This window comes from Syngnathus typhle, unplaced genomic scaffold (genome assembly GCF_033458585.1).
Source record: "Syngnathus typhle isolate RoL2023-S1 ecotype Sweden unplaced genomic scaffold, RoL_Styp_1.0 HiC_scaffold_419, whole genome shotgun sequence".
Classification (NCBI taxonomy): Eukaryota; Metazoa; Chordata; class Actinopteri; order Syngnathiformes; family Syngnathidae; genus Syngnathus; species Syngnathus typhle.
In genome coordinates this window covers 5,001-20,000 of record NW_026872321.1, presented here as the reverse complement: position 1 = coordinate 20,000, position 15,000 = coordinate 5,001, and positions in this window count along the sequence as shown.

Here is a 15,000-nt window from a genome sequence, read left to right as displayed (position 1 = left end):
TGACCGGGAGGGAAGCTGCGCCCCGTCCGAGTCAGACTCGGTCGTTGCGGCCCCCCCGAGCCCGCACGCCTCTCGCGGAAGGTCATACGCCACCGGCGGCACGAAAGACGCCTCCCGCAACGCGGTAGTCGGGAAAGGCTATTCGGATAGTCGAGCAGAGTTGCGACAACACATCCCGCGGTGCCGTCTGGTTAGGCAAGGGTTTGAGAAACAGCATTCGCGGTAGACCGGCGCGGCCGGCGGACACCCACGCGGCGTGCCGCAATCGGATCGCGCGCTCGGCCTCCGTTGATTTCCTCTAGGTGGGTGATTCGGGGCGTCTCGGTCTCGCTGCCGTTCGGTCGCGCCAAGGCCTGCGGGGGCGGCGCGTAGCGCACGCTCTCGCGGCGGCCGAGGCGCTAGAGTGCGACCCGCAAGTGGGGAGGAACCGTCCACCCAACGCCGGCGCGAGCCGGGGCCGGTGGGGGCCCTACCAAGGCGGGTCATGAGTGCCAGTCGGTCAGTTCGGGAGAAGGGGAGGGTACTCGGAGGCCCGCCGGGAGCAGACGGGGGTCCGGAAGCTGAGGGGGGTGAAGGACGGCGGCCGGGAGCAGACGGCCGTCCCCGGGAGGGGGTGTTCGTTCACGTGCGGACGCCGGGAGCAGGCGGCCGTCACGCGATTCTGCCAACCGTTCCTACCGGCCTGTGTTTAAGGAGGCGGCCGGTCCTCCGTCCTTGGATGGATAAGATTCGCAGATTTTCGCCCGGCCTGTGTTTAAGGAGGCGGCCGGTTCCCTCCTTCCTTCCTTTCTTGGATGTATAACATTCGCAGATTTTCGCCCGGCCGGTGGTTTAAGGAGGCGGCCGGTCCTCCCTCCTTGGATGTATAACATTCGCAGATTTTCGCCCGGCCTATGTTTAGTGAGGCGACCGGTCCTCCCTCCTTGGATGTATAACATTCGCATATTTTCGCCCGGCCGGTGGTTTAAGGAGGCGGCCGGTCCTCCCTCCTTGGATGTATAACATTCGCAGATTTTCGCCCGGCCTATGTTTAGTGAGGCGACCGGTCCTCCGTGGAGAGCGACCCGCAAGTGGGGAGGAACCGTCCACCCAACGCCGGCGCGAGCCGGGGCCGGTGGGGGCCCTACCAAGGCGGGTCTCATTGCCTGTCGGTCAGTTCGGGAGAAGGTGGGGGTACTCGGAGGCCCGCCGGGAGCAGACGGGGGTCCGGAAGGTGAGGGGGTGAAGGACGGCGGTCGGGAGCAGACGGCCGTCCCCGGGAGGGGGTGTTCGTTCACGTGCGGACGCCGGGAGCAGGCGGCCGTCACGCAATTCTGCCAACCGTTCCCACCGGCCTGTGTTTAAGGAGGCGGCCGGTCCTCCACGAGAAGAATTCTGCCAAACGTTCCACCGGCCTGTGTTTAAGGAGGCGGCCGGTCCTCCCCGTCGTTCCGCCGGCTTGTGTTTAAGGAGGCGGCCGGTCCTCCACGAGAAGAATTCTGCCAAACGTTCCACCGGCCTGTGTTTAAGGAGGCGGCCGGTCCTCCCCGTCGTTCCGCCGGCTTGTGTTTAAGGAGGCGGCCGGTCCTCCACTATTCCTTCCTTGGATGGAAAGCATGTAGCACTTTGAAAATTTTCGAGCACTGTGACACTTTGAAAATTTTCGAGAGTTTTTGTACTTAGAAAATTTTTCGCTCTTGCACTTCCAGAGTGCTTTGCGGTAGCTCCTAGGTTCGCTGTCCGAGCATGTGAACACTTTTTGGGGGGGAACACATCGCTAGAGACACCAGCCGCCTGGTTCTCGGGGCCAAAACTTGTGTTCCCCACACTCGTTCTGACTATATTTTGCGATTTGGGGGTAAAGGTAATGAGTACAGTGACTAGGGGGACCAACTCATCGTACTCTGGCGCACCAACAGACCAAAGCTGGTACTGCACTTACCCCTGGTACCCCAACGCCTGGTACCTGACGGGCGAGAGGCTGATTTTTCGCTATTTGCGGCCGACCGAGGGAACCAGACAAAGCGGACACTTTACGGCGCAAGAGCCGTTGGCACTTAGAAATTTTTCGACAAAGTTGGCGCGAGCTCCAGAAGGAGAGGCTGATTTTTCGCTATTTGTGGCCGACCGAGGGAACCAGGCAAAGCGGACACTTTACGGCGCAAGAGCCGTTGGCACTTAGAAATTTTTTGACAAAGTTGGCGCGAGCTCCAGAAGGAGAGGCTGATTTTTCGCTATTTGTGGCCGACCGAGGGAACCAGGCAAAGCGGACACTTTACGGCGCAAGAGCCGTTGGCACTTAGAAATTTTTTGACAAAGTTGGCGCGAGCTCCAGAAGGAGAGGCTGATTTTTCGCTATTTGTGGCCGACCGAGGGAACCAGGCAAAGCGGACACTTTACGGCGCAAGAGCCGTTGGCACTTAGAAAATATTCGCCAAAGTTGGCACGAGCTCCAGAAGGAGAGGCTGATTTTTCGCTATTTGTGGCCGACCGAGGGAACCAGACAAAGCGGACACATTACGGCGCAAGAGCCGTTGGCACTTAGAAAATATTCGCCAAAGTTGGCACGAGCTCCAGAAGGAGAGGCTGATTTTTCGCTATTTGTGGCCGACCGAGGGAACCAGACAAAGCGGACACTTTACGGCGCAAGAGCCGTTGGCACTTGCGCGAGCTCCAGAAGGAGAGGCTGATTTTTCGCTATTTGTGGCCGACCGAGGGAACCAGACAAAGCGGACACTTTACGGCGCAAGAGCCGTTGGCACTTAGAAAATATTCGCCAAAGTTGGCACGAGCTCCAGAAGGAGAGGCTGATTTTTCGCCGTTTGTGGCCGACCGAGGGAACCAGACAAAGCGGACACTTTACGGCGCAAGAGCCGTTGGCACTTAGGCGAGCTCCAGAAGGAGAGGCTGATTTTTCGCTATTTGTGGCCGACCGAGGGAACCAGGCAAAGCGGACACATTACGGCGCAAGAGCCGTTGGCACTTAGAAAATATTCGCCAAAGTTGGCACGAGCTCCAGAATGAGAGGCTGATTTTTCGCCGTTTGTGGCCGACCGAGGGAACCAGGCAAAGCGGACACATTACGGCGCAAGAGCCGTTGGCACTTAGGCGAGCTCCAGAAGGAGAGGCTGATTTTTTCGCTATTTGTGGCCGACCGAGGGAACCAGGCAAAGCGGACACATTACGGCGCAAGAGCCGTTGGCACTTAGAAAATATTCGCCAAAGTTGGCACGAGCTCCAGAATGAGAGGCTGATTTTTCGCCGTTTGTGGCCGACCGAGGGAACCAGACAAAGCGGACACATTACGGCGCAAGAGCCGTTGGCACTTAGGCGAGCTCCAGAAGGAGAGGCTGATTTTTTCGCTATTTGTGGCCGACCGAGGGAACCAGGCAAAGCGGACACATTACGGCGCAAGAGCCGTTGGCACTTAGAAAATATTCGCCAAAGTTGGCACGAGCTCCAGAATGAGAGGCTGATTTTTCGCCGTTTGTGGCCGACCGAGGGAACCAGGCAAAGCGGACACATTACGGCGCAAGAGCCGTTGGCACTTAGGCGAGCTCCAGAAGGAGAGGCTGATTTTTTCGCTATTTGTGGCCGACCGAGGGAACCAGGCAAAGCGGACACATTACGGCGCAAGAGCCGTTGGCACTTAGAAAATATTCGCCAAAGTTGGCACGAGCTCCAGAATGAGAGGCTGATTTTTCGCCGTTTGTGGCCGACCGAGGGAACCAGACAAAGCGGACACATTACGGCGCAAGAGCCGTTGGCACTTAGGCGAGCTCCAGAAGGAGAGGCTGATTTTTCGCTATTTGTGGCCGACCGAGGGAACCAGGCAAAGCGGACACTTTACGGCGCAAGAGCCGTTGGCACTTAGAAAATATTCGCCAAAGTTGGCACGAGCTCCAGAAGGAGAGGCTGATTTTTCGCCGTTTGTGGCCGACCGAGGGAACCAGACAAAGCGGACACATTACGGCGCAAGAGCCGTTGGCACTTAGGCGAGCTCCAGAAGGAGAGGCTGATTTTTCGCTATTTGTGGCCGACCGAGGGAACCAGGCAAAGCGGACACTTTACGGCGCAAGAGCCGTTGGCACTTAGAAAATATTCGCCAAAGTTGGCACGAGCTCCAGAAGGAGAGGCTGATTTTTCGCCGTTTGTGGCCGACCGAGGGAACCAGACAAAGCGGACACATTACGGCGCAAGAGCCGTTGGCACTTAGGCGAGCTCCAGAAGGAGAGGCTGATTTTTCGCTATTTGTGGCCGACCGAGGGAACCAGGCAAAGCGGACACTTTACGGCGCAAGAGCCGTTGGCACTTAGAAAATATTCGCCAAAGTTGGCACGAGCTCCAGAAGGAGAGGCTGATTTTTCGCCGTTTGTGGCCGACCGAGGGAACCAGACAAAGCGGACACATTACGGCGCAAGAGCCGTTGGCACTTAGGCGAGCTCCAGAAGGAGAGGCTGATTTTTCGCTATTTGTGGCCGACCGAGGGAACCAGGCAAAGCGGACACTTTACGGCGCAAGAGCCGTTGGCACTTAGAAAATATTCGCCAAAGTTGGCACGAGCTCCAGAAGGAGAGGCTGATTTTTCGCCGTTTGTGGCCGACCGAGGGAACCAGACAAAGCGGACACATTACGGCGCAAGAGCCGTTGGCACTTAGGCGAGCTCCAGAAGGAGAGGCTGATTTTTCGCTATTTGTGGCCGACCGAGGGAACCAGGCAAAGCGGACACTTTACGGCGCAAGAGCCGTTGGCACTTAGAAAATATTCGCCAAAGTTGGCACGAGCTCCAGAAGGAGAGGCTGATTTTTCGCCGTTTGTGGCCGACCGAGGGAACCAGACAAAGCGGACACATTACGGCGCAAGAGCCGTTGGCACTTAGGCGAGCTCCAGAAGGAGAGGCTGATTTTTCGCCGTTTGTGGCCGACCGAGGGAACCAGGCAAAGCGGACACATTACGGCGCAAGAGCCGTTGGCACTTAGGCGAGCTCCAGAAGGAGAGGCTGATTTTTCGCTATTTGTGGCCGACCGAGGGAACCAGGCAAAGCGGACACTTTACGGCGCAAGAGCCGTTGGCACTTAGAAAATATTCGCCAAAGTTGGCACGAGCTCCAGAAGGAGAGGCTGATTTTTCGCCGTTTGTGGCCGACCGAGGGAACCAGACAAAGCGGACACATTACGGCGCAAGAGCCGTTGGCACTTAGGCGAGCTCCAGAAGGAGAGGCTGATTTTTCGCTATTTGTGGCCGACCGAGGGAACCAGGCAAAGCGGACACTTTACGGCGCAAGAGCCGTTGGCACTTAGAAAATATTCGCCAAAGTTGGCACGAGCTCCAGAAGGAGAGGCTGATTTTTCGCCGTTTGTGGCCGACCGAGGGAACCAGACAAAGCGGACACATTACGGCGCAAGAGCCGTTGGCACTTAGGCGAGCTCCAGAAGGAGAGGCTGATTTTTCGCTATTTGTGGCCGACCGAGGGAACCAGGCAAAGCGGACACTTTACGGCGCAAGAGCCGTTGGCACTTAGAAAATATTCGCCAAAGTTGGCACGAGCTCCAGAAGGAGAGGCTGATTTTTCGCCGTTTGTGGCCGACCGAGGGAACCAGACAAAGCGGACACATTACGGCGCAAGAGCCGTTGGCACTTAGGCGAGCTCCAGAAGGAGAGGCTGATTTTTCGCTATTTGTGGCCGACCGAGGGAACCAGGCAAAGCGGACACTTTACGGCGCAAGAGCCGTTGGCACTTAGAAAATATTCTGAAATTCTCACCGACCTCCGTGGTGGAGAGGCCGAATTTTCGACATTCGTGGCCGACCGGGGAACCGTCGCCACTCGGACAACTTGTGCGGCAGCCCTCGGTGATTTTAGGACCGCTTTTTCACCCTCGCTGTCCGACCGGAGAACCGTCGTAGCTCGGACAGTTCGTGTGCCAGCATCCGCTGGCACTTAGAAAATTTTAAAAAAGAAAAAAATAGTCTTCTGCATATACGTTCTGACTATATTTTGCGATTAGGGGGTAAAGGTAATGAGTACAGTGACTAGGGGGACCAACTCATCGTACTCTGGCGCACCAACACGCCAAGGTTGGTACTGCACTTAGGCTGATTTTTGCGCTATTCGCGGCCGACCGGGGAACCAGCGCGGAGCGGACACATTACGGCGAATGAGCCGTTGGCACTTAGAAAATTTTTGAGCTTTTTTCGAACTTCCGTGAGGCTGATTTTGCGCTATTCGCGGCCGACCGGGGAACCAGCGCGGAGCGGACACATTACGGCGAATGAGCCGTTGGCACTTAGAAAATTTTTGAGCTTTTTTCGAACTTCCGTGAGGCTGATTTTGCGCTATTCGCGGCCGACCGGGGAACCAGCGCGGAGCGGACACATTACGGCGAATGAGCCGTTGGCACTTAGAAAATTTTTGAGCTTTTTTCGGACTTCCGTGTGGAGCTTTGGGGCCGTTCCGCCTAACTTTTTATGCCCGATTAGGCTTCCAGGGAGGCGGCTAAGCATTATTGACCAATCATGGAGCTTTTTTGGGACTTCCGTGTGGAGCTTTGGGGCCGTTCCGCCTAACTTTTTATGCCCGATTAGGCTTCCAGGGAGGCGGCTAAGCATTATTGACCAATCATGGAGCTTTTTTGGGACTTCCGTGTGGAGCTTTGGAGCCGTTCCGCCTAACTTTTTATGCCCGATTAGGCTTCCAGGGAGGCGGCTAAGCATTATTGACCAATCATGGAGCTTTTTTGTGACTTCCGTGTGGAGCTTTGGGGCCGTTCCGCCTAGCTTTTTATGCCCGATTAGGCTTCCAGGGAGGCGGCTAAGCATTATTGACCAATCATGGAGCTTTTTTGGGACTTCCGTGTGGAGCTTTGGGGCCGTTCCGCCTAACTTTTTATGCCCGATTAGGCTTCCAGGGAGGCGGCTAAGCATTATTGACCAATCATGGAGCTTTTTTGGGACTTCCGTGTGGAGCTTTGGGGCCGTTCCGCCTAGCTTTTTATGCCCGATTAGGCTTCCAGGGAGGCGGCTAAGCATTATTGACCAATCATGGAGCTTTTTTGGGACTTCCGTGTGGAGCTTTGGGGCCGTTCCGCCTAGCTTTTTATGCCCGATTAGGCTTCCAGGGAGGCGGCTAAGCATTATTGACCAATCATGGAGCTTTTTTGGGACTTCCGTGTGGAGCTTTGGGGCCGTTCCGCCTAGCTTTTTATGCCCGATTAGGCTTCCAGGGAGGCGGCTAAGCATTATTGACCAATCATGGAGCTTTTTTGGGACTTCCGTGTGGAGCTTTGGGGCCGTTCCGCCTAGCTTTTTATGCCCGATTAGGCTTCCAGGGAGGCGGCTAAGCATTATTGACCAATCATGGAGCTTTTTTGGGACTTCCGTGTGGAGCTTTGGGGCCGTTCCGCCTAGCTTTTTATGCCCGATTAGGCTTCCAGGGAGGCGGCTAAGCATTATTGACCAATCATGGAGCTTTTTTGGGACTTCCAGCCGGTGCTTTGGGGGCCTTCCCCCTCACTTTCTACGCCCGATTGGGCTTCCAGGGACGCGGCTAAGCATTTTTAACAGAAATGGAGCTTTTTGCGGAGCTCCAGCCGGTGCCACCGGCAGGCCGTGCACGCGGACGAGATGACCGAAAGAAGCTCCAGGAGAGCGGATGGACGCTTTTTAAGCACCGAGGCGGAGATCGCGGAGCTTTAATAGACTTCCAGCGGGCCCAAAGCGGCCAGGCAGACGGCGCAGCGCGACCTGGTACCTCGCACGGGACGCATCGCCCCCCCCGCGCACAGTTCCAGGGGGCCGGGATGACGTTTCAAAGCTGCCGCTGCAGCTGCGGCGGGGAGTGGCCTCCCTCCGGTGGACACGACGAGTAAATGACACCGGCCGCTGACGCAAACCCACGCCGGACAGGAGAGCTCAAAAGCCGGGTAACATTTCAAGGAAGACCCCCCCTGCGCAGACCTCCACTAGGCCGGGATGACTGTTCAGCTGTGGCGGGGAGTGGCCTCCCTCCGGTCGGCACGACGAGTAAATGACACCGGCCGCTGACGCAAACCCACGCCGGACAGGAGAGCTCAAAAGCCGGGTAACATTTCAAGGAAGACCCCCCCTGCGCAGACCTCCACTAGGCCGGGATGACTGTTCAGCTGTGGCGGGGAGTGGCCTCCCTCCGGTCGGCACGACGAGTAAATGACACCGGCCGCTGACGCAAACCCACGCCGGACAGGAGAGCTCAAAAGCCGGGTAACATTTCAAGGAAGACCCCCCCTGCGCAGACCTCCACTAGGCCGGGATGACTGTTCAGCTGTGGCGGGGAGTGGCCTCCCTCCGGTCGGCACGACGAGTAAATGACACCGGCCGCTGACGCAAACCCACGCCGGACAGGAGAGCTCAAAAGCCGGGTAACATTTCAAGGAAGACCCCCCCTGCGCAGACCTCCACTAGGCCGGGATGACTGTTCAGCTGTGGCGGGGAGTGGCCTCCCTCCGGTCGGCACGACGAGTAAATGACACCGGCCGCTGACGCAAACCCACGCCGGACAGGAGAGCTCAAAAGCCGGGTAACATTTCAAGGAAGACCCCCCCTGCGCAGACCTCCACTAGGCCGGGATGACTGTTCAGCTGTGGCGGGGAGTGGCCTCCCTCCGGTCGGCACGACGAGTAAATGACACCGGCCGCTGACGCAAACCCACGCCGGACAGGAGAGCTCAAAAGCCGGGTAACATTTCAAGGAAGACCCCCCCTGCGCAGACCTCCACTAGGCCGGGATGACTGTTCAGCTGCGGCGGGGAGTGGCCTCCCTCCGGTCGGCACGACGAGTAAAGCTATTTAGGAAAATCTGAGATAAATATCACTTGCATAATAATTTGGAACACGGTCCCGTGTTCCAAATTATTATGCAAAATGTATTTAGACACCAGCAATCGCACTTAGATTTGTTTCTTTTTTCTTTCTTTTAGCTTCCATAATGTTACCGGGCGCTGACGCAAACCCACGCCCGGCAGGAGAGCTCAAAAGCCGGGTAACATTTCAAGGAAGACCCCCCCTGCGCAGACCTCCACTAGGCCGGGATGACTGTTCAGCTGCGGCGGGGAGTGGCCTCCCTCCGGTCGGCACGACGAGTAAATGACACCGGCCGCTGACGCAAACCCACGCCGGACAGGAGAGCTCAAAAGCCGGGTAACATTTCAAGGAAGACCCCCCCTGCGCAGACCTCCACTAGGCCGGGATGACTTTTCAAAGCTGCCTCTGCAGCTGCGGCGGGGAGTTGCCTCCCTCCGGTGGACACGACGAGTAAATACACCAGCACTTGCTCTTAGATTTGTTTCTTTTTTCTTTCTTTTAGCTTCCATAATGTTACCGGGCGCTGACGCAAACCCACGCCCGGCAGGAGAGCTCGGAAGCCGGGTAACATTTCAAGGAAGACCCCCCCTGCGCAGACCTCCACTAGGCCGGGATGACTGTTCAGCTGCGGCGGGGAGTGGCCTCCCTCCGGTCGGCACGACGAGTAAAGCTATTTAGGAAAATCTGAGATAAATATCACTTGCATAATAATTTGGAACACGGTCCCGTGTTCCAAATTATTATGCAAAATGTATTTAGACACCAGCAATCGCACTTAGATTTGTTTCTTTTTTCTTTCTTTTAGCTTCCATAATGTTACCGGGCGCTGACGCAAACCCACGCCCGGCAGGAGAGCTCAAAAGCCGGGTAACATTTCAAGGAAGCTATTTAGGAAAATCTGAGATAAATATCCTTTGCATAATAATTTGGAACACGGTCCCGTGTTCCAAATTATTATGCAAAATGTATTTAAGTGTCATAAAGATTACATTTTTTGTTTTTCAAGTACTGAAATCACCCTCAGTCATGGTACAGTCCATGGTAGTCTGCCAGGTGAGCGCAATTGTAGTAATTAACAAGTCTATTTAAGTTCCGCGTTTTTAAGCGTTCGGCCATTTCGTTCAACCATGGGGAGGAAAAAGGATCTCTCTGCTGTCGAGAAGCGTGAAATCGTTCGATGCCTTGGACAAGGTATGCAGACATTCGATATTGCACGAAAGCTTAAGCGCGACCATCGAACTTTGAAGAAATTCGTCGCTGATTCGGAGCAAACGCGCGTTCGTGCAGACAAAGGCACGACAAGGAAGGTTTCTGCAAGACAAACAAATCGAATCAAGAGGGCGGCTGCAAGCATGCCACTAAAGACGAGCAAACAAATATTCGACGCTGCTGGTGCCAGTGAAGTCCCACGAACGACGAGGTGCAGGATCCTCCAGAGGCTTGCAGTTGTGCGGAAACCCTCCATTCGGCCACCCCTGAACAACGCGAACAAGCAGAAACGGCTGCAGTGGGCCCAGACTTACATGAAGACAAATTTTCAGACAGTCCTGTTCACCGACGAGTGCCGTGCCACCTTGGATGGGCCAGGTAGGGTTTTTTAAGTTTTTCCTTGCACTTTTGAGAGCTCAGGGGATGCTTTGAGAATAATTGTCAATTTCTGTCTATGTGAAGCCCTTTGAGACTGCTTGTGATTTAGGGCTATACAAATAAACTTGATTTGACTTGACTTTACAGATGGATGGAGTCGTGGATGGTTGGTGGACGGCCACGATAGCCCAACAAGGCTGCGGCGTCAGCAGGGAGGTGGCGGAGTGATGTTTTGGGCCGGAATCATGGGGAGAGAGCTGCTTGGCCCCTTTAGGGTCCCTGAAGGCGTCAAAATTACGTCTGTTAACTACGTGGAATTTCTGACTCAACACTTCTGTCCATGGTACAACAGGAAGAACCGTGCTTTCCGTCAAAAGATCATCTTCATGCATGACAATGCACCGTCTCATGCTGCAAGAAATACGTCAACGTCTTTGGCATCTATGGGAATAAAGGGAGAGAAACTGATGGTGTGGCCCCCATGCTCCCCTGACCTCAATCCTATTGAAAACTTGTGGAGCATCGTCAAGCAGAAAATCTACGAAGGTGGGAGGCAGTTCAATTCCAAAGAGCAGCTCTGGCAGGCTATTCTTAGATCCTGCCAAGAAATTCAACCAGAAACTGTACAAAAACTCACAAGTTCAGTGGATGGAAGAATCGTGAAGCTGCTGTTGAACAAAGGGTCCTATGTTAAAATGTAACTTTGTTTTTTATTGAAATAAAGGGTCCTATGTTAAAATGTAACTTGTTTGTCTTTTCTTTGAAATAGCTTTTGATTTCAGTAAATATGACCTCCTAATGCTGTAAATTCTTAAGATGGGCATTTCAGTTCATAAAAACCTATAAAATGTTATAAAACTCTGTTGTGCGTAATAATGTGGAACAGTGCATTTTAAGTTTTTTATTTTTTAAAAATTCTGTGATCATTCGGAGGTTTGTTCAATAAAATTAGAATTCATCAAAATAATGGTTGATGACTTGAAAATTATGCTGACTCATTTTGCATCGACTATTTAGGAAAATCTGAGATAAATGTCACTTGCATAATAATTTGGAACACGGTGTAAGTGCGATTGCTGGTGTATTTACTCGTCGTGTCCACCGGAGGACGGCAAATCCCCGCCGCAGCTGCAGCGGCAGCGCTTAAATGTCTTCCCGGCCGCCTGGAACTCTGCACGGGGCGTGTTTCGTCCCGCGCAGCGGTACCAGATCGCGCTGCGCCGTCAGCCGAGCCGCGCGCGGTCCGCTGGAAGTCTACACTGTGTTCCAAATTATTATGCAAATTGTATTTATGTGTCATAAAGATTACATTTTTTGTTTTTCAATTAAACTCATGGATGGTATTACGTGTCAGGGCTCTTTGGATCACTGAGATCAATCTCAGACACCGGGGATCATTACCGGCCAGTTGAGCCCAAATTAAGGAAAAACTACTTAAGAATGGTGTTCCACATTATTAAGCAGATAATTTGAAGTTCGCTTTGAGCAGTGGCGGACGCCAACCCACGACCGGTGGGAGAGCTCGGAGGGCGGATGGGCTTTCAAGGAAGCCCCCCAGGCCGGTCCCACTCGCACTTAGAATTTTTTTTTTTTTTGGCTTCCATAATGTACCGGGCGCGGACGCGAAACCCACGCCGGGCAGGAGAGCTCGAAAGGCGGCTAAGCATTCAAGGAAGCACCGTCTGGAGCTTCAGAGCCGTTCCGCCTGACTTTTAACGTAGAGTACCGGGCGCAAACCACTAACTCAAGCCCGGCATGGCAGCTCGAAAGGCGGCTAAGCATTCAAGGAAGCACCGTCTGGAGCTTCAGAGCCGTTCCGCCTGACTTTTAACGTAGAGTACCGGGCGCAAACCACTAACTCAAGCCCGGCATGGCAGCTCGAAAGGCGGCTAAGCATTCAAGGAAGCACCGTCTGGAGCTTCAGAGCCGTTCCGCCTGACTTTTAACGTAGAGTACCGGGCGCAAACCACTAACTCAAGCCCGGCATGGCAGCTCGAAAGGCGGCTAAGCATTCAAGGAAGCACCGTCTGGAGCTTCAGAGCCGTTCCGCCTGACTTTTAACGTAGAGTACCGGGCGCAAACCACTAACTCAAGCCCGGCATGGCAGCTCGAAAGGCGGCTAAGCATTCAAGGAAGCGACGCCGGCCGGTCCGCGGGCCAAATAGGGTCCAGTAAAGTACCGGGCGCAAACCACTAACTCAAGCCCGGCATGGCAGCTCGAAAGGCGGCTAAGCATTCAAGGAAGCACCGTCTGGAGCTTCAGAGCCGTTCCGCCTGACTTTTAACGTAGAGTACCGGGCGCAAACCACTAACTCAAGCCCGGCATGGCAGCTCGAAAGGCGGCTAAGCATTCAAGGAAGCGACGCCGGCCGGTCCGCGGGCCAAATAGGGTCCAGTAAAGTACCGGGCGCAAACCACTAACTCAAGCCCGGCATGGCAGCTCGAAAGGCGGCTAAGCATTCAAGGAAGCGACGCCGGCCGGTCCGCGGGCCAAATAGGGTCCAGTAAAGTACCGGGCGCAAACCACTAACTCAAGCCCGGCATGGCAGCTCGAAAGGCGGCTAAGCATTCAAGGAAGCACCGTCTGGAGCTTCAGAGCCGTTCCGCCTGACTTTTAACGTAGAGTACCGGGCGCAAACCACTAACTCAAGCCCGGCATGGCAGCTCGAAAGGCGGCTAAGCATTCAAGGAAGCGACGCCGGCCGGTCCGCGGGCCAAATAGGGTCCAGTAAAGTACCGGGCGCAAACCACTAACTCAAGCCCGGCATGGCAGCTCGAAAGGCGGCTAAGCATTCAAGGAAGCGACGCCGGCCGGTCCGCGGGCCAAATAGGGTCCAGTAAAGTACCGGGCGCAAACCACTAACTCAAGCCCGGCATGGCAGCTCGAAAGGCGGCTAAGCATTCAAGGAAGCGACGCCGGCCGGTCCGCGGGCCAAATAGGGTCCAGTAAAGTACCGGGCGCAAACCACTAACTCAAGCCCGGCATGGCAGCTCGAAAGGCGGCTAAGCATTCAAGGAAGCACCGTCTGGAGCTTCAGAGCCGTTCCGCCTGACTTTTAACGTAGAGTACCGGGCGCAAACCACTAACTCAAGCCCGGCATGGCAGCTCGAAAGGCGGCTAAGCATTCAAGGAAGCACCGTCTGGAGCTTCAGAGCCGTTCCGCCTGACTTTTAACGTAGAGTACCGGGCGCAAACCACTAACTCAAGCCCGGCATGGCAGCTCGAAAGGCGGCTAAGCATTCAAGGAAGCGACGCCGGCCGGTCCGCGGGCCAAATAGGGTCCAGTAAAGTACCGGGCGCAAACCACTAACTCAAGCCCGGCATGGCAGCTCGAAAGGCGGCTAAGCATTCAAGGAAGCGACGCCGGCCGGTCCGCGGGCCAAATAGGGTCCAGTAAAGTACCGGGCGCAAACCACTAACTCAAGCCCGGCATGGCAGCTCGAAAGGCGGCTAAGCATTCAAGGAAGCGACGCCGGCCGGTCCGCGGGCCAAATAGGGTCCAGTAAAGTACCGGGCGCGGCCACTAACGCCTTGTGGCGGTCGCCTTGTGGCGGTCGGGGGGTGGCGGTCGGGGCTGGCGCTTGGGGCCGGTGGCGGTCGCCTTGTGGCGGTCGCCTTGTGGCGGTCGGGGGGTGGCGGTCGGGGCTGGCGCTTGGGGCCAGTGGCGGTCGCCTTGTGGCGGTCGCCTTGTGGCGGTCGCCTTGTGGCGGTCGCCTTGTGGCGGTCGCCTTGTGGCGGTCGCCTTGTGGCGGTCGGGGGGTGGCGGTCGGGGCTGGCGCTTGGGGCCAGTGGCGGTCGCCTTGTGGCGGTCGCCTTGTGGCGGTCGCCTTGTGGCGGTCGCCTTGTGGCGGTCGCCTTGTGGCGGTCGGGGGGTGGCGGTCGGGGCTGGCGCTTGGGGCCGGTGGCGGTCGCCTTGTGGCGGTCGCCTTGTGGCGGTCGCCTTGTGGCGGTCGCCTTGTGGCGGTCGCCTTGTGGCGGTCGGGGGGTGGCGGTCGGGGCTGGCGCTTGGGGCCGGTGGCGGTCGCCTTGTGGCGGTCGCCTTGTGGCGGTCGCCTTGTGGCGGTCGGGGGGTGGCGGTCGGGGCTGGCGCTTGGGGCCGGTGGCGGTCGCCTTGTGGCGGTCGCCTTGTGGCGGTCGCCTTGTGGCGGTCGGGGGGTGGCGGTCGGGGCTGGCGCTTGGGGCTGGCGTCCGCCAATAGTGGTTTAATTTCGGGAGGAAGATTGATTTTCGTCCCAAGCCCGCCGCTGGAGAAAATTTTAGGTACCAGGAGTGGATTTTTTTTGTCCACTCAGGAGGGGGACGTTGGCTGGTTTGGTGTCCGGGGGAAAGTGCTCTTTTCTCGGCCAGGAGAAAGATTAGACTCCCAGCCCGCCGCTGGAGAAAATTCTAGGTACCAGGAGTGGATTTTTTTTGTCCACTCAGGAGGGGGACGTGCTTTGTTGTCCGGGGGAAAGTGCTCTTTTCTCGGCCAGGAGAAAGATTAGACTCCCAGCCCGCCGCTGGAGAAAATCTTAGGTACCAGGAGTGGATTTTTTTTGTCCACTCAGGAGGGGGACGTGCTTTGTTGTCCGGGGAGAGTGCTCTTTTCTCGGCCAGG